At 40.8% G+C, this 18,495-nt stretch overlaps 1 pseudogene; it reads right to left on the bottom strand.

Annotated features, from left to right (window-relative positions):
• Nucleotides 1-672: 672 nt before the first annotated feature.
• On the bottom strand, nt 673-17,314 carry LOC102966365 (annotated as a pseudogene).
• Nucleotides 17,315-18,495: the final 1,181 nt, after the last annotated feature.

The raw sequence follows: 18,495 nt of genomic DNA, 5'->3' as shown, positions 1-18,495 counted from the left end.
TTAACATTTAAAACTGAGCATCGTCTTTCCTTGCCTGTGAAACAAAAACAAAACTTTAAAGTAAGCAGAAACAAAATTATGATAGAAAATCTCAATTCCAAATAAGATCCTACAGGTTCTGCTGATTCTCCCATTGACTGGCAGGGCTCAAGTCCTCATAAGGAGAGAATTTTATTTTAAAAGTGTCATCTTGAACTGCAAGGATCGCCATTAAACATCACAATTAAATACGTCAAAGAAGAAGCCTTGTTGTCAAAGTGCCCGCTTAATCCATCCAAACATCTGAAACCCACCCTTGGCTGACCTTCTATAACCTCAGTTTCTAAAGTTGTTTTTTTTTTTTAAACAAGAGAAAGTAGACAGATACATGTTGGTAAATGCTAACTGTCCATATTTCCACAAAGACACAGTGTAATCTCTGAGCCAGTATAAGAGAAAGGAGGGAAAAAACTAGAATTCTATGCACTACTACACAAGAGTGTATCACTCTCCAGCTTCCAGCAGAGCTGAGGGAGCAAAGAGTTTTTCTTTTTTCCCCAAAGAGCACAGCAGTATTGAGCTCATAAAGTTTTTGCTAAGACAGGAAGGGATAAAAATGAATTTGGAACAGAAATGGGTAGAGATTTTTTTTCCCACTGTATTCTGTGCTAGGTATTTCGCTGCTCCACCCCGTCACCAAGTAAGTTGAGCACCATGTATAAAGGGAAAGACAAGAGACTTCAACAAACAGGGTGAATGAGCACAAGAGGAGGGAAAAAAGACTGCAACTTGCTCCCAGGGACTGGAGAAAATAAAAAAAGAAAGGTTCGAATCTATCAGTGTTCCATTAGTCATGTTCTTCTTCCCCTCATCATCATCATCATCTTCTTCTTCTTGTCCTTCCCCTTCTTCATCATCCATGTTGGGAACCAAGTAGTACTGTGATGGATTTGGCCAAATATCATCTTTGATGACCTCTCCTAACTCATCTTCACCTGCATCAGAATGGTCAGGAAACCAGGTGAAGAAACTCTCTGGTTCCTCATGATGTCTCTTCCTGCTGGCTTCATTCTGCACTTGACTTGAACGTGTGGTCACATCCTTTCCAGATTTCCATTTGATTTCAGTGGACTTTGAAGATGAATTACCACTCTCATTCAGACAAAATTCTTTGGATGGAACTTTCTTTTCAAAGTAAGGGTTTTCATCAAAATAAAAATCTATTTTGTAACCTGATTTAATACCCTCAAATTCTGTCACTTCAACTCTTGTCGAAAAATGCAGCACCTCTTCATCCTCCTCCCCAAACAGTGCAGACACTTGTGCGTGGTTGACAAATATTTTAACTAAAACTTTGGGATTTGGGGCATCAACTGGACCTCTGCTTAAAGGACGGTTGATGGAGTTTGTTATATTTCTGTCCTACTTTCAAAATCTCCTCACTGGCTTGTTCGTTAAGTCTATTTCATTTTGTGCTTCATCAATATGTTCAGTTGTTTCTTGCTGTTCTTTTTCTCCCTTCAGAAAGTGCTGAGGAGTTGACAACTCAAAAAAGGTTTTTTTTCTTTGAGGTGGGAGCGAAGACTGGTGTCGGGGGGCCTACTGTGACAAAAGTCCAGGAAACAAGAGCAGACGCGTGTCTGGAAGAAGATTTGATTACTCCAGATACAAATTTATTGTATTGTATTGTATTTTTTAAGTTTTATCTACTTAAGTAATCTCTACACCTAACATGGGGCTCAAACTCATGACCCCAAGATCAAGAGTTGCATGCTCTTCTAACTGACCCAGCTAGGTGCCCCAGATACGTATTTTTTTTAGCAAGGAAAGATAACATCCCACATTCTGAAGCCCAGAAATAAGCATGGCTGACTAACATTTTGATGCAGTTTGTCAACTTGCACATACTTTTAAATCTCTGAATTACCGTAGTCAGATCACCCAACTAGTCTGCCTAGAAGAAAGGCAGATTCTGAGAGGAATAAATACCAGGTTGATGACCTCCCCCATCCTCCCACACACACACACACACACACACACACACACACCCCACTCCATGTCTAGGAGCACTCTGAGGGACCATATCAATCAGTTTTCAAACTCTTGCAAAAGTTTCTGTCCTGGTTGCTAAGTCTCCCCATTTGTCTCCAGTCAAACATTATTCCAATGTTGACCACTTGGCCTCAGATCATCAACTGACAGGTAGAATATAAATATACAGTAAAAAGGAAAAGACCTCCCAAACTTTTGAAGGAGAAAAACAACGTTCACTAAGGCTAACTGGCTGGGCTAGTTCAGTGAGGAAGCACATACACTGAACATGTGGACTCCATATTTTGAAAACTCAGCTCATGCTGAAGAAATTTATATCTACCAGGAGGAAAAATAATGTCTCTTGGTAGATTTTACAAATGCGTGCAGTTGAAAATGTACGTCCATGGACATGTCCAGACTCATTTTACATATAAAATATATACAAACTTGCACATCTTAAGAACATTTGCTAGAAAAGAATATTTTAACTATAAGTAGTATCCTCAAGAGAATATTAAAAAAAAATAATTAAGGTTGTAGTTCAAGAAATAAATACAATAAAAAAGGTAGGGTCCAAGAATAAAAAAGAGTTCTTAGAAATTAAAAATATGGTAGGTTAAGCAGAAATTTTAAAAACAGATTGAAAAATAAAAATCAAAGAAATCTCAAAGAAAGTAGAAAATACAGGTAGATTGAAAATGTGAAAGAAAGGCTAAATTGTAAAGTATAAATCCAAGCGGTGAATGTTCAATGACTAGAAGCTCCAGAGAGAACAGATGAGATGACAGGAAACTATAAACAAAAAAATAATAAAAAAGAATTTCTCAGCTGAAAGACACGAGTCTCTAGACTGAAGAGAGAAGGAAAAAAAATGCTATAATGCCAGACACAGTGAATGAAAAATGAACCCCACTCAGTTACAAAATGGTGAAATTTCAGAATATCAAAGATTTTTTAAAAGGTTTTATTTAAATTCCAGTTAGTTAGGGGCGCCTGGGTGGCTCAGTCGGTTGAGCATCCGACTTCAGCTCAGGTCACGATCTCGCGGTCCGTGAGTTCGAGGCCCGCGTCGGGCTCTGGGCTGACAGCTCAGAGCCTGGAGCCTGCTTCGGATTCTGTGTCTCCCTCTCTCTCTGCCCCTCCCCTGCTCATCCTCTGTCTCTCTCTCTCTGTCAAAAATAAATAAACATTAAAAAAGAATTAAAAAATAAATAAAAATTAAAAAGTAATAAATTCCAGTTAGTTAACATAACATACAGTGTAACATTAGTTTCAGGTGTGCAATAGTGACTCCACACTTACATGCAATAATTAGTGCTCACTGCAGCAAGTTCACTCCTTAATCCCCATTACCTATTTAACCACCCCCCACCCAACTCCCCTCTGGTAACCACCATTTTGTTCTCTGTAGTTAAGAGTCTGCTTCCTGGGATTGCCATTCTCCCTCTCTCTCTTTCCCTATGCTGGTTTGTTTTGTTTCTTAAATTCCACATATGAGTGAAATCATATGGTATTTGTTTTTCTCTGACTTATTTCATTTAGCATAATACTCTGTAGCTCCATCCGCATCATTGCAAATGGCAAGAGTTCACTTTTTTTTATGGCTGAGTAATATTACTGTGTGTGTGTGTGTGTGTGTGTGTGTGTGTGTGTGTGGACACTTGCGTTGTTTCCATAGTTTGGTTATTGTAGATAATGCTGCTATAAACATAGGGGTGCATGTATCCCTTTGAATTAGTATTTTTGTATCCTTTGGGTAAATACCTCCTAGTGTAATTGCTGGGTCATAGGGTAGTTCTATTTTTAACTTTTTGAGGAACCTCCATACTGCCTTCCAGAGTGGCTGCACCAATTTGCATTTTCACCCAGACAGTCCATGCTCATGAATCAGAAGAACAAATACTGTTAAAACAGCTCTACTACCCAAAGCAATGTACACATGTAATGCAATCCCTGTCATAATATCAAAGTTCTCTTAAAATCCAAAAATTTTCAGAGAGGAAAAGTAAATTGTCTTCCTTTCTAAAAAATCAGATTGGCATTAAACTTCTCTTTAGCAATACCAAATGCTACAAGACAATGGAACTCTGCCTTCAAAGTTCTGAGAGAAAATTATTTTATTTTATTCAATACTCAAATTATTAATTAAATTTGAGAGTAGAATAAAGACATTGTAAGTCAAGGAAGAACTCAGTAAGTTTACCTCCAATATTCCCATTCTATGGAAATGACTCAAGGATGTGTTCCAGAAAACTAGTGGAGTAAACTAAAAATTTGTGGAGCTCAAGAAACAATTAAGCCAGTCAGGAGAAAATGGAAGGAAGACCTAGGGTGACAACTTTTCTCCAAATGTAGAACCCAAAAATCCAGCTTAGAGCTGGTAGAACAAGGTCTCCAAAAGGTAGGTGTCTGGAAAGAAAATGTATATGAGAAAGAATTCAGATTTGATAGTATCGTGAAGAAGTTGGAATATCAAGTTGTAAAAAATGCAGCAATGCAGGATATGGGGTGGGGCAAAAGAGACAATTAGAAATCCCAAGAAACACACAAGACTATGTAAAAAAGATATATAACTATAGTACAGTACGTGGCTGATCTGTTAACAATCTTCATATAGAAAAAGGTTGTAAACACTGTTGACCAATTTGCAGCTCTTGGAATCAACGCACACACCAGGAAAAAGGAACACTCAGGTCTGGTGGTAGAACAAGATGCATGTTCCCTTTCTTGACAATAGAAGTTAAAACCAAGTATTTGGGGGGCACCTGGGCGGCTCAGTGGGTGAAGTGTCTGACTGTTGGTTTCGGCTCAGGTCATGATCTCAGTTTGTGAGTTCAAGCTCCACATTGGGCTCTGCACTGACAGTGCAGAACCTGCTTGGAATTCTCTCCTTCTGCCCCCCCTCCTCCACTTGTGCTCTCTCTAAATAAATAAATAAATATTTTTAAAATGTTTCCAAAAGAATTAAGCATTTAAATGTGGTAGAAAGGAATACAGAGATGAAGGAAAGGATAAAGACATTCATATGTTCACCTCACAAAGTGAAGCGTCAAGAAATATTGTCAGTAGTTGATGGAATTAAAAATAAGGATGTCACTATATAAAACTATATTTGTATACAGTTACAAAGGCAACTAACAAAGGATCTAAAAATGGTGACGTAATCGTATTGAAGTGGAGGAGAGGAAGGCAGAGTTTGGAAGATGGAAGATACGTGAACTCAGTCCATGTCTATCATCAAAGAAATCAACAGAGATTGTCTAAAATTGTTAAAGAGGAAAAGAAAAACAATCCGCTGAAGAGTGTGTAATAGTCTGACAACCATAGCACAAAGGCCAGGACAGGAGAAACAGAGCTGTGGTGAAGATTCTTATACCACACGTGTAATGGCATATCATCACCTAAAGGAAGATTATGATAAATGAAAGAGGTTCAAAATATTTCTGCTTCCAGTCAAATGGAGTAAGAGGGACGAGATTTACCATCCTGCCTGAAACAACTAAAACATCAGACAAAATATATGAAAAAATGGCACCCAATCTACTGGACTTTAGGCAATAAAGGACAACGATCATTGAAAGAGAAAAGAGAGAATATAATGTATGTCTACGCAAACACTTGTGCACAAATATTCATAGCAACTCTATTGGTAATAGCCCCAAAGTGGAAACAACCCCACTGTCCACCAAAAGATGAATGGAAAAAGAAATTGTGTTACATTCATACAATGGGATGTGCCACATAGCAGTAAAAAAGAATAAATGACAGATACACATAACTACACGGACGAGTCTCAAATTAATTATCCTGAGTAAAGGAAGCCGCCCCTCCAGTTGTACTTACCGTAAGATCACGTTTATATAAGATTATAGAAAGAGGAAACTAATCCATGTGTCAGAAAGCAGATCAAGGACTGTAGAGAGAGATAGGAGGGATGATTTTAAAGAGGCATGAAGCAAGTTTCAGGGGTGATAGGTATGTTCACTCTCTTGATTGTGGTGATAGTTTCATGGTGTACACAAATGTCAAAAATTTTCAAATTGTTCACTTTGAATATAAGTGGTTTATTTTATGTCAATTATACCTCCATGGTCGGGCTCTGTGCTGACAGCTCAGAGCCTGGAACCTGTTTCTGATTCTGTGTCTCCCTCTTTCTCTGACCCTCCCCTGTTCATGCTCTCTCTCTGTCTCAAAAAAAAATAAATGTTAAAAAAAAAATTAAAAAAAAAAAAGGGGGCGCCTGGGTGGCTCAGTCGTTAAGCGTCCAACTTCGGCTCAGGTCATGATCTCGCAATCTGTGGGTTCGAGCCCCATGTTGGGCTCTGTGCTGACAGCTCAGAGCCTGGAGCCTGTTTCGGATTCTGTGTCTCCCTCTTTCTCTGACCCTCCCCTGTTCATGCTCTCTCTCTGTCTCAAAAATAAATCAATGCTAAAAAAAAAAATTAAAAAAAAAATTATACCTCCATGGTTAAAAAAGAAAAGAAAGATATTGCGTAAACATATTACAGCAATAAACAATAATACATGACAAATATATATTTATACATATAACATATAACACCTAACAAGTACATAAAAATATATAACAAATAATAGCAAAATAAATAATATACAGTATGTCATAAACATACTCTTTTTAAATATTTAGTTATTTTGAGAGAGAGGGAGAGAGAGATCCCAAGCAGACTCCACGCTGTCAGTGCCGAGCCCGACGTGGGGCTCGATCTCATGAACTGTGAGCCAAAATCGAGTCAGATGCTTAACTGACTGAGCCACCCAGGTGCCCCTGTCATAAATATATTTTTTTACAGATATGGTAACTACCAAAAGAGCTAAAAAGAAAAAGTGTTAAAAGTGGTTCCCCGTGTGAGCGATTGGGGAAAGGCGTTATTCAAGAGGAGGATGGGGAACTGTTGCTTCTTAGGATAAGCCCTTCTGGATTAGTTCATTGTTAACAATGTACATATGTGTCATTTCAGATGCACAGAGAAGCAGATGCTAGGACGGGATGTGACATGCCAGAGATTTACTGAGGGGAAGCCTATGAAGGACAGAGGGAGATAGAGTAGGAATAGACAAAGAGAGGGTCAGACCATGATCAGGTCCGCTGCCTGTGAAGGGAGAGGGGGAAGTAAAGATTGGATAGGAAGAGCCTCAGAACCTGGCACAGTTCTGAGAAAGCCTCGACAGGCTGATGGGGGAGGGTCTGCACAAAAGTTGCCCATGAGAGGAATCCTGTATCAGGCAGGGTGGACCGGCACTGGTACCCAGGTACCTCAGCAGTGTTCTGTCAATGGCCCAGAAGGGTGGGGCTCCGCGTGAGTGCTATAGGCTCCAAAGATGTGGCACCTGGGCTTGCCATTCTGCCAGACACCCACAGCAGGTTCTCTTAAGGGGACATCTGAACAATGTATCTCTGTGGCTGCCACAGCAGGCATTGAATTGATTTTTACGTTGTTCAAAAAGTTGTTTTAAGAGAAGAATAAATTGGGGCGCCCCGGTGGCTCAGTCGGTTGGGCCTCTGACTTCGGCTCAGGTCATGATCTCACAGTTCTTGAGTCCGAGCCCCGCATAGGCTCTGTGCTGACAACTCAGAGCCTGGAGCCTGCTTTGGATTCTGTCTCCTTCTCTCTCTGTTCGCCCCTGCTTGTTCTCTGTCTCTCAAAAATAGGTAAAGATTAAAATTTTTTTAAAAAAAGGAATAAATTCCTCTAATCAACAGGTGAAATGAATAAACATCCAAGTAGCACAGTCTTTTTCTTTTTTTTTTTTTTTCCAGCAATTCTATACATTATTCAGTGCTCATCGTAATAAGGGTACTCTTTTTTTTTTTTTTTTTTTTTTAATTTATTTTGAGAGAGAGAGAAGAGCAGAGAGAGAATTCTAAGCGGGCTCTGTAGCACAAAGCTCGAGGCGGGACTCCAACTCACAAACCGTGAGATCAAGATCTGAGTGGAAATCAAGAGTTGTACCCTTAACCAACTGAGCCACCCGGGTACTCTTACTGTCCATCACCTATTTCACTTAGCCTCCTACACCACCCCTTCTGGTAACCACCCATCTATTCTCTATAGTTAAGAGTTTGGGTTTTTGTCCCTTTTTTCTTTGTGTTGTTTGTTTCTTTGTTTGTTTGTTGCACAGTCTTTTATAAAGTGCATCACCTACCTGGTTGGTACTGTGTATTTTGCATTCCTTTTTTGTTTAAAGGTATTGCATGGAGTAGGTTAAATTTATTTGTTTTTTTCTTAATTGAAGTGTTACAGTGAAAAACTGGAGAGGCAGCCATTTTCTTCAAAAAATATGCATAGAGTCAAGGAATAGGAGTCAACAAAGGAAGAGAGTCAAAGAATGGAGTCAACAAAGAGGAGGGTTGCTTGAGGCCCTATAGATTCTGATGAAACAATCTTGGAACTACATACAGCCATTTAGAACAGACTGGGCTCATTAGAAGCCCTCTAATTCTGTAACTCTCAAAGCTCAAAAATTCCCAATGACTTCACAAATAAGACTAACAAATAATAAATACTGCTTACAGTACAAGTAATTGGAAAAAACAAAACAAAACTGCCACTTAGAGACCAAGTCGTATCTCTAACATTCTAGGTCCTGAATCATGATTTTTCCATGCCTAGTCAAAAAAAAAAAAGGAGAAGAAGAAGAAGAAGACAAAAATTTATAAAAACAAAATGCTCCCAAACACTTAATCCCACCCTGCATAAAGGCAAGTGTATACGTTCTGCAGGGCAGGGGCAGAGAGGAAAGAGACGGCCGTCTTCACAATTGTGACTGAAGTTTCTCACTTTTGTTAACTTTATATAAATACATGACCACGTGAGGGGCACCTGGGTGGCTCAGTTGGTTGGGCGGCCGATTAGAGCTCAGGTCATGATCTCGAAGTTTGTGATTTCGAGCCCCGCGTCGGGCTCTGTCCTGAGCGCTCAGAGCCTGGAGCCTGCTTCTGATTCTGTGTCTCCTTCTTTCTCTGCCCCTTCGCTGCTTGCTCGCAGTCTCTCTCTCTCTCTCTCTCTCAAAAATAATAAACAATAAAAAAATTTTTTTTTTATAATACACGACCATGTGAACACATTGCTAGCACCCCTCCCAGGGCCTTGGAAAGGGCCCTGCTGCTGATGCTTTCATCAGCATTTAGTAAATTCACATTTCTACACAGCCCTATTTGAAGAGGAACAGAAAAATAAAGAGTGTAGATTCTCTTAACAAGTTTGTGGATATAAATACGGGTTGTTGGGCAGGGAGTGGCCCTTTACACACATGTTAGTACTGAAAATAAAAAGAATGTGTGCAGAGGCGACTGGCCGTTGGTATAAATCATTTCCCATGTGTCTGGCACCCCCAGACACTGATCACTCCCTGCCAGGCCCTGGCTCCAAACCCACGACACCCTCACGGGGCCTTCTGCACACTTAGGGCACAGTCACATCTGATTTCCCTGGGAACCTGTCACTCAGAGCAGGGAGCTGAATGACAAGAATGAGCAAGGCACATTATTGGGTTTTGTTATTAAATAAAATGAACTTGGCTTGTTGAAAGCATGGTATACAGCGTATGGTCACAACTTCTTTGTAAACGAGAAAGAAAATGAAAGGAAGTACACGCAAATATTAATAATAGTTCTCTTTGGGTGTCAAAAGTATGGGTAACTTTTATTAGCTTTCCCTCCACATTTTCTTTAATAAGCATGTATTATTTAGGAAAAATAAACTTTAAAAAGCATTTACAAAAAAAGGTATTAACTTTAGACATGTACGCATATACAATATGTGTATTAATACATGAGATATGCAAGGAACTAAGGAGATTTATTTATTTTAAAAGATAAAATCTTTATTTTATGTTGATCTATTTTTGAGAGAGAAAGAGACAGAGCACAAGTTGGGGAGAGACAGAGAAAGAGGGAGACACAGAATCCGAAGCAGGCTCCAGGCTCTGAATTGTCAGCACAGAGCCCGACACAGGGCTCAGACTCACGAACCCCAAGATCATGACCTGAACCAGTCAAAAGCTTAACCCAGTGAGCCAGGAACCCCGGGAACTGAGGAGATTTAAAGCTTCCGAGGACTCCTGGTAAGAATATTTCACGTGGTAGATATTCCGAGTGTGATCGGAGGATCAGAAAAGCAACGAATCCCCGGGTTGAAATGACCCTTGTATTCATTATCTCTGGCTGCATAACAAATTACTCCAAAATTTAGCAGCTTAACCCAGGAAACATTCATTATTTCACACAGTTCCTATGGGTTAGGAATCTGGGTATGACTTAACCGAATGGTTCTGGCTCAGGGTCCCTGTCGAGGTTGCAGTCAAGCTGTCTGGCAGGGGCTGCAGTCATCTGAAGGCTTATGCAGCACTGGAGGATCTGCTTCCAAGATGGCTCATTCATATGGCTGCTGGCAGGAGGCCTCAGTACCTTGCCACATGATGATTCACAGGGCTGCCTGACTGTCCTCACAACCCAACAGCTGGTGCCTCCCAGAGGGAATGATCAAAGAGACAAAGAGAAAGATTGGGAGGCAGGAGCTAGAATGTCTTCCACGATTTAGCCCAGGAAAGGACATACCATCACTTCTGCCATAATCCTTTGTTGCACGGACCAGTCGTGATGCCGTGGATTGTAGGAAGTGACTACAGCGGGGCATAAACTTCTGGAGGCAGGGATCAGGAGGGGCCTTCAATGTTCCATCCCCGTGGCATCCTTGAGAAACTAAAATTTGCCACACAAAAGAGTGGCAAAATAGAGAAATTTTTCTAGAGCAATATTGAGCTTGTTAGTCAAAATAATTTAAGCCTATAAAGGAAATAGGTATTTGAATTCTATTTTATATTCTGACTGATCAGATATGGCTCTTCTGAAAACTTACTATATTACTGGTTATGAGTATAATGTGGCTTTTTAAAATGTCAATTGGTTTCACTTCTTGGAAAGTTACAGAAGTTTCTTCCTCCTGTCTTCAGAGAAGATTGGGTAGGACAAAGTAGGGATTTTTCTTTTCTTTTAGAAACTTTACATTTTGGTTGCATGGCTGTCAATATTTTTGTAGGCAAAAACAAACAAATACCCTTCAGTGGTTGTTTTCAGACCAGCTAGATGTCTAACTGATAAAAATCAATTCATCTCCCCCCTGCAGGTAAAATCTGTAATACTCTCCCCAGATTCCAACATAAGGAAAAAGCGGTTCATGAAATCAACTTAGAAGCCATATCATATTGTTAGAAACAGGAGCCAGAATGGAAGGTCTCTCTGACTTGGGATTTTGTTTTCAAATGAGTTAATTTATTAAGGTGAAAAAGCATAATTAATAACATCAAAATTCAACCTACTTTAATACATTTAACCAATGGCTTTAATAATAAGAGTAAACTTAGGTGAAATGAGAAATGTCTTCAAATTTGCGATATAAGATAATAGAAATATGGGACAGTGCGTCACGTCCTCAGAGCTATTCCTAACCAGAAAGAGAATAGGAGTTAGTATTTGCCATTACTGCAGACTCTTCAAGACCAGGAATTCTCCTGTCTTCAAATCCCCAGTGCCCAGTAGAATGCTAGGCATAAGGAGAAGGTCAGGAAGTATTTGCTGAATGAAGAAGGAAGGGAAAAGCAATAAATGTTTGAGGGAAATGATACACTACAAAAGTCATTCTCATCCTAATTTCCACTCTTCCCTTTGCCCGCTCTGTTCCCAACTTGCTCTGACTTCAAAGAGAATAGTTCCCAGGAAGAGAGCTGAACTCAGCCTCAGCATCTATAAAATCACCAGATCCCCAATGGCTCCTGATTTGTCATTCTACCAAGTCCAGTTAATTCCCTCTTCACACTGATATTTTAAATTCTAGTCCATAATACTAAAAGAAATGAACACCGCCCCCCCCAACTTCTTGTTTTGGGCATCTATTTTCAACACCATCCCACAAATTTCTCTGAATCTACTCTCTCCCCCAGTATAATGATGGAAATGGAACATAGGACTCTATAGCCGGTGGATTCTAACTCCTGTCTTTTTATCCAGCTGGAAAGCTACTTACTAGTTCTTTGTCTTCTTTTAGTAACAGCTTTTCTCCTAGGAATCTGCACTCTTGCTGTTAAAATTCCCAGCAAGTTCAAAGGCACTCTCATCCCCTCAAGATCTGCCAGTTAACTCACTGTTGCTACTCGGTACTGCCTTTGATAATTTAGCCCTTCCCAGAGTCAGGTTTTTCTCTATCTCAGGATAATATAAGGCTTTATCAAGCTGTCAAAACCCTGGCTTTTGGCATAGCTTCCAAAAGGGTGTTGAAATATTCCCGAAGGATGAACCCTCTTGAACTAAGGAATCACTGAGGGGAAAGGAATGCAGGCAGGTCTGACAGGATCTGCAGCTTTCCCCTGATTTATTGTACCTTGCTTTATAGGAACTAAAGGCTCCTTCTGGTGAGTTCAGTACAGATGAGACACTCTCCGTGGATGGAGGATTTCACCACATGCTATTGGGTCATGCTTATCAAAACTCAGGTGTGCTCATCACTGACTCAGTAACCTCATTATTCACTTGGTTTCAAACTGTTTATCCCAGCACGCACTGTACCCCTCAAATATTTTTTCTTTGAGGGCTGAGATTTTATCAGGCACCATTATGGTTTCTGATAAGCTATTCGAAGTTTAAAGTACATATTTTTTTTTAAGTCAGAGGCCTGCATCTCCAAGTACAGGGTGGTCCAGGATAAATCAGACCCATGAAAAATATAAGGACTATGGCTGGTCTTTTTGTAATTGTTGTTCGAAAAGTAATTGTCCCAAATTACAAAAAGGAGAAAAAAAGAAAGAAGAAGAATATAAGGAATAATTCTAGGATAGTCTTTTGGTATGTTTCCTTTTAGTCTTTTTTTAAAAACATAACAGGTTAAGTGAAAAAAATTAAGAATTTTATCACAAGATTTTGTCCCCATTATGCTACAGAGTCTGCTGCTTCATAACTATGGCTTTTAGAGACGGCTTTGGGGGCGCCTGGGTGGCTCAATCAGTTAAGTGTCTGACTTCAACTGGGGTCATGATCTCACAGCTCGTGGGTCCAAGCCCCGCGTTGGGCTCTGTGCTGATGGCTCAGAGCATGGAGCCTACTTCAGATTCTGTGTCTTCCACTGTCTCTGTACCTCCCCTGCTCACACACTCTCTCTCTCTCCTTCAAAAGTAAATAAACATTAAAAAAATTTTTTTGTTAAGATGGCTTTGACAGAGACAGGTTTTAGTGAACAAAATTAGGCTGGGAATTAAAAAAAAAAAAGGAAAACAGAGGTCATCATATATTTTTCATTATATTATTTTTCATCATTATATTTCATCTTTGAATTATTTCTTATATGTATTTTAGAGTTTTGCCGTACCAAGCATTATCAATAATACATTATATATGTTTAAGGGAAACCTTGAACTTGTTTTAAAGTTTATTTACTCTACCAGGGATCAGTGACACTTTTCATCCCTGTTTCTTAAAAATTAAAGAATCCAGTCACATCAAAGAAGAGGAATTTCCAGAATTGAGTTCCATACGAAACCAGTTGATATGAATGTGTTCCCCGAGGTATAAAAATGTTTTGCCAGTCCCAATACAGAGTGAGAAGATCTTAGGAGAATCTAACAAATGACACAATGCAGATTGCCTATCCCAAGTCCTCACTCCTCAAAATTTAAATGCAGCATTCCACTTGCTCCTTTTTAAAGTTTAATAAGAAGAATAAGGTAATGTGTTGGAGGATTTTGGAAATTGAGTGAAGATGAAAGGAGCAGTGTCTTATGTTTGTGTTTCTTTTACATTTGATATCTTCCCATATTAGACAGGGAAAGAAAATATGCAAGAATACAAAGGGCAGTGTTTTTAATAAAACCTTGGCTGCTTTTCTCTAAGAACTAATGCAAACAATTTTATCTCTTTAGGGGTCATTTTCAAAGCAAAGGGAAGAAATAAATTGTCAGGATCCCATAAGGTACTTGGAAAATACACTCTTTTTGTGCTTTAACTCGACTAGGGAAAAGAAACTGAGCAAAAAGCAAGATTTCACTCAGGTCTACTTTGGCCTCATGTGGAAGGAAGGAAGGAAGAAGGAAGGAATAGAGGTGGGGGCGGGGGAAACCCTCTCATACTCCATACCCTGTATCATAGCATTTATTAAAAAGAGACTTTAAAATTTGTTCTTTAACTATACAAATTTGAGGGGCGCCTGGGTGGCGCAGTCGGTTAAGCGTCGGACTTCAGCTCAGGTCACGATCTCGCGGTCCGTGAGTTCGAGCCTCGCGTCGGGCTCTGGGCTGATGGCTCAGAGCCTGGAGCCTGCTTCCGATTCTATGTCTCCCTCTCTCTCTGCCCCTCCCCCGTTCATGCTCTGTCTCTCTCTGTCTCAAAAATAAATAAACGTTAAAAAAAATTAAAAAAAAACTATACAAATTTGAGTTTTCTAGCAAGGGAAGAGAATTATATTTCTATTTTTCTGACATGATATGAAAACCTAAGTTAGCACAGAGACCCTGCTGTCAAGCTGGGGCCACCTGGGCTCCCCAGGAAGGAAATCCTTGGGAAGGACTGTATTTTATGGACCTACCTTTGACAATTCAGCTGTGCTTCATTCCTAGATGCATTTCTGCCTCATGTGTTAAAACAACCAGCAAAATGTCTTGTCCCTCAGGTGGGCACATTTGAAAGAACTAGAGGAGAACGAATGTACTTGGGCCACTTTCTATCTTAGAACAGCTACGAGGTGAGCTGCCACAGAAACAGAAACAGGGCACATCTGACAGGTTCTGGGTTTCCTTTTGAAAACAGGATATAGACCAGGCTTTCTGAAAGAGCCACTGAAGTTTGCAAAATGCTCTCTGCCCCTGGCTGATTGAGTGAAACAGAGCCAACTCTTAGTTTGGATTGGAAATCATGTGAAACTTATTTATGCCCTTTTTTATTTTCTCTCTTTAACTCTCTATCCGTCATTGAGCAGAGTCCGAGCATCTGAGCCGAGAATCTGTGTCTGGAGCTGGTTTACATTCATACTGGAAATAAAAGTCAATATGGGGTGAGAATCCAGGCTCACTGAAGTCAACTCTTTGTGAACAAAATAACCACTCTGTGTCCCTCCTCAAAGCCTACAAGCTCCTGAGTAGTTCCCATAAATCCAGGTCCATTCAAAGGGTCTGCTCCTGGCTTTCCACCAGTAGCTTGCATCCACATGCATCAGATTCGACTGTCTCTTAAATCTGCAAAACATTATCTGCCTCACGGTGCACAGACTACTGTCCCGAACTGTATTCAATCCAGATGGGCGGCTTTGCCACTTCCTGACTTCCATCCTATTACAAGTATGAATGTTTTGAAACCAGGCAACCAAGAGACTGATATCCCAACTGAATGCGAAGCATATAATATTTGGGGAAAGCTTTCTGGTGGTATCCCAGAAAATGAGGATATTATGGCCCCCATTAACCACTGGATGTCTGAAATTTTCAACCTCCCAACATGTGGATCAGATCACATTTGTGGGAGGACATACCATGGGCATGCCCAGGGTCACACACAGTTCTCAGGGAACCAGCTTGACCTCCACATCTTTCCGTATCACTCACAAAAGAAAGTTAGAATATTAATTTGATATTAATATTAGTTTGAATAAATGATTATCACAGGAATAAGCCATAACCTTTTAAAAAAATAATTTGCAAACACTGGTGACAACAATTTATTGCAACAGCTGATCGGATCCATTAGCATTTCAGCCCTAGTCTACTCAGATCACTACCATTCCCATAAACATCAGAGCACTTCTCAATCATATGGTGGCAATTGATTTATGTATCCACCTCTTCCTCGGGGGGCAGGGCCGAGTCTTGGCCATCACTTTATATAAACCAGTGCTCAGGCTATCGCAAGGATTCAATAACAGTTTGGAAAAGCAAGGGAGGGGCGCCTGGGTGGCTCAGTCAATTAAGTGTCCGACTTTGGCTCAGGTCAGGATCTTACGGTTCGTGAACTCGAGCCCCACGTTGGGCTCTGTGCATACAGCTTAGAGTCTGGAGCCTGCTTCAGATTCTGTGTCTCCCCCTCTCTCTGCCCCTCCCGTGCTCACGCTCTGTCTCTCTGTCCCTCAAAAATGAATAAACCTTTAAAAAAATTTTTAAAAAAAGAAAGAAAGAAAAGCAAGGGAAAGTTACATTTATGCCTTGAATATCTCTAGAAGGATCCCCAGGAAACTGGTGTCAGGAGTTGTCCTTAAACAGAAAATCTGGAGGACGATGGTGTGAACTTGCTTTTCACTATATTATTTTGTATTCATTAGACTTTTTACTCTGTGTTTTATATGTGAGTGTGTTAGGATAGATATTTACTGGCTGAATAAACAAATAGATGAATGAACAAGCTACATCCAGGAGCACAAGGTTGACGCCCGAATATTTTTGGCTATACTGACTTAATGGCAGTGTTTTCCTGACCCTGAGTTTCGAATCCTTTTAGTGACTCATATTCGGTTGTGTGCCAGGTCAAGAGAGTGCTGACACTCCAACTGACTCAGTGTGTCCAGACATTTTTAGCCTCGGAAGAGACAAAGAACTGTCACAAAGGCTAGACTTTATTGGTTTGGTTTTGATGCATTCAGCAGAAATGGAAATGCTCACTGCTTTTCTCAAGATTAGACGTTGCATCTTATCTGGAAAGAGCGACTATGATTACTTGTTTAAGATAAAGCTCTAATCCAAGCTCAAGGAAAACTGGAATTCTTTAGGAAAAAAACAAACAAACAAACAAACCACATTTGGTTCATGTCCTCAGCTTTGTGTCTCCTTTGAGCCCCAGAGAGGCATATTAATACTGTGAATCTGAGAACAGTGGCTTTGGGGTCAGGCAGAACTTTCCTAACTGCCCCAGGCCTCACAATGCTCGGTTGTATATAAATTGGGAACAATGGTATCTATCTCACAAGGCTGCCATTAGGCCTACATTAGCTAATGTATTTAAAATCCCTGAAACATAGGGCTCCAAAAGTAGTAGTTATTATTTTTATCCTAAAATAGTCTCATGGCCCCGTTCATCCTTTAAGTTGGCTGGGGATCGGCACCAGTCTTTGCTTTGAGACAAGCTTTGAGGCTTACCTCTGATGTGCAACCACACTTTGAGTTTACGAATGTGTTGCTCCCTCCTGTAATGAATATATTCTGGGTGTGCTCTTTTTGGCGTGTCACCAGTGTAAAGATTTTGCCTCCAGTGTAAAGATCTTTTGCCTCCAGTGTAAAGATCAGCAATAAGCTTGCTACTTCCAACATTCACCATGTCCTCTGCTTATCATAATCCCTGATCAGTCTTCTTCGATAGCATCACTTTTTATCCAACCGGGTCCAGATTATATAGTTTGAGGGCCGCCCCGGTGCTGTTGGAGATCTGTCAGCCCTGTCCTTTAAAGGGTGTTGGAAGGACATCGGAGCTGCAATCAAACATTGTGACAGTCTTGCCATGCCAAAAGAATTTGAGATGAGTTTGGGTTTTTGTCGTTGTTGTTGTGGTTGTTGTTGTTGTTTGGAGTTGGGGGATGAGGGAGGCAGAGGCCAGAATTTTCTGAAACCACAATGCTCAAATTCCTGAATGTTCAGCGAGTTCGCCACGAGGTTTAAGGGCCCTGCTAACTCGTCTGGCTACTGCTGTTGTCTGGGCCTTCGATGACTGGCTGGGGTCGCCGGTGGGGGGGGCGGGGGGGGGGGCCCTGCCTTTCCCAGCATGGAAGTGTGCAGCTCTCCCCGCACTCCCTGCCCCAACAATGCCAAGAGCCAGAAACAAGGGGCGGGAGTGTTAGCAGGCCCCGCTTGAGTGGCAGCTGAGAGAGCCTTCATTGTGCCTGGCGCACCGAGAGCAGATTGTTATTCTGCAGGCATGCGTTAGAGCCTGGGCAGAAGGCGCCATGCTCTTGCCCCGGTGGTGTCTTGCTGCTGCTGGGAAGGAGAGGGGGCTGTGTCGTGCAGAACTTCTGTGGGCCACGTTCCAAAAATTGTCCCTAGAGAGCCCATCACAAGGGGAAAACATTTGTTTCCTGAATTCATAACTCTCTTCCATTCCATGAGTTTATTATTTCCCTCCACCTTTCCCACCTCCTCTGCTGCAAAATGACATCATTCTGTTAACCCCACTCAATTACGATTATATTCTCACTACTTCAGGGTATCGTCACTTGAACACGTATACTTTGCATAAAGCTTTATCACATAAAGAGCCAAGTTGGAAATAATTCTCTTCGTCTTCTGCTTCATTGTCATTGAAGTAACACCCCCTGGGAGGTTAGCTGCTGTCGATTTAGCCCAGTTACCAAAAGAATGAGGAGTCTGTTTCTACAAAGATTTTTCTGGTCTAGAGGGTTCTGAGGCATCGATCTATGAAATGACTCCCTCTTTGCTCCAGGTATTGAAGACTCAGCTCTCTGCGCTTACTCATTGGCGTGAACTCATAAAGGACCACTGCTAAAA

Source organism: Panthera tigris, chromosome C2 (genome assembly GCF_018350195.1).
Source record: "Panthera tigris isolate Pti1 chromosome C2, P.tigris_Pti1_mat1.1, whole genome shotgun sequence".
NCBI classification, from domain to species: domain Eukaryota; kingdom Metazoa; phylum Chordata; class Mammalia; order Carnivora; family Felidae; genus Panthera; species Panthera tigris.
The sequence above is the reverse complement of the archived record's forward strand: the minus strand, read 5'-3'. Positions and strand labels throughout refer to the sequence as shown.